The 1,208-nt window shown below is 34.6% G+C and overlaps 1 long non-coding RNA gene across 1 annotated transcript; it reads left to right on the top strand.

Annotated features, from left to right (window-relative positions):
* The first annotated feature begins 383 nt into the window (after nucleotides 1-383).
* LOC109593162 (uncharacterized) lies at nucleotides 384-1,172 on the top strand. Its single transcript, XR_002190771.1, has 3 exons — nucleotides 384-456; nucleotides 727-858; nucleotides 1,084-1,172. It is a non-coding gene; the product is annotated as an uncharacterized LOC109593162 (long non-coding RNA).
* The last annotated feature ends 36 nt before the right edge of the window (nucleotides 1,173-1,208 follow it).

The raw sequence follows: 1,208 nt of genomic DNA, 5'->3' as shown, positions 1-1,208 counted from the left end.
TTCATTGCAAAATAAATGTATTCATTGCATACCGTAATAACTTTCAAGAAAAAAAATTAGTTCGTTGGACGTCAACTTTCCATTGGCAGCAATGGAGAAAAGGTAGAAAAAGGCTTGGTACCAGAAAACCGCTCTGTATTTCTTGATAGCAATCTTTCAGGTGACTACTAGACCCCATTAGATCCTCAGGATGCTTTCTAAGTTTCCGAAAAAGGCCTCAAGAAGGTAGCAAGGCAAGAAATTGTGTTTTCCCCCATTGAACTCTTAATAAACTTGACGTCCAACATGGCGGCCAATTTACTGTGTGGGTTGGATATACGGTACTTAAAAGCTATGAATATACTTAGCACGCATATCCTCTATTACTATACTGTATTTACTAGTCTATTGTTCTTTCTCATTTACATGTAGTTATTACCAATTTTGACACAGTTGATCAATCATCAGGATAAAGAGGTACATGTAACGTTATTCATTGATAATTTTTGTGTACCTTAGAGTGACTTTTAATTGCGGGTACTAAATTTTGTGATTTTAGCATGAGGTAGATTTTGCTGGTATTAAAAATAGTGATTAAGTAATTATTACTAATAGTTATATGGCATCATGATGTCATTATTAATAATTGCGCGTATTAATAATTGCGATTTTTAACCCAAATGCAAAATTCGCAATTAATAGTACCTGTATTTAAAAGTAACCTTAAGGTATTAATTGATGTTTTAGGTTGTTAGTGATGCTTGTTGGGCTCTGTCGTATGTTACTGACGGATCAACTGAGCGTATACAGACTGTAGTTAACAGTGGGGTTGTGCCACGCTTGGTTGAGCTGACTGGATGTGGGGAGACTAGTTTAGCAGTAAGTTTGATTAGATAGGCAACTAAAATAAGTCCAAAATATTTGCATTTCGTATTAATTCAGATTTTTTCCTAAACAATATCAGAATGTATCGTCGGTGTTTTTGTAGTTGATATTAATAACTCATTGCTGGAAATTGCATTTTTTATAAATTGTAATCAATATTGACTGAAATCCTGGAGCGTCAATGTTTTTTATAATTGATGATTTTTTACATTTTTATAGTCTCCGTCACTTCGTGCTATTGGCAATGTTGTAACAGGTAATGATGAGCAAACCCAACACGTCTTGAACTGTGGGGCTTTGCAGCACTTTGATCCCTTTGTACGTCATTCAAGGACTAACATTCA

This window comes from Amphimedon queenslandica, unplaced genomic scaffold, assembly GCF_000090795.2.
Source record: "Amphimedon queenslandica unplaced genomic scaffold, v1.1 AMPQUscaffold_2636_Cont25362, whole genome shotgun sequence".
NCBI lineage: Eukaryota > Metazoa > Porifera > Demospongiae > Haplosclerida > Niphatidae > Amphimedon > Amphimedon queenslandica.
This window is presented reverse-complemented; position numbering and strand designations above follow the sequence as displayed.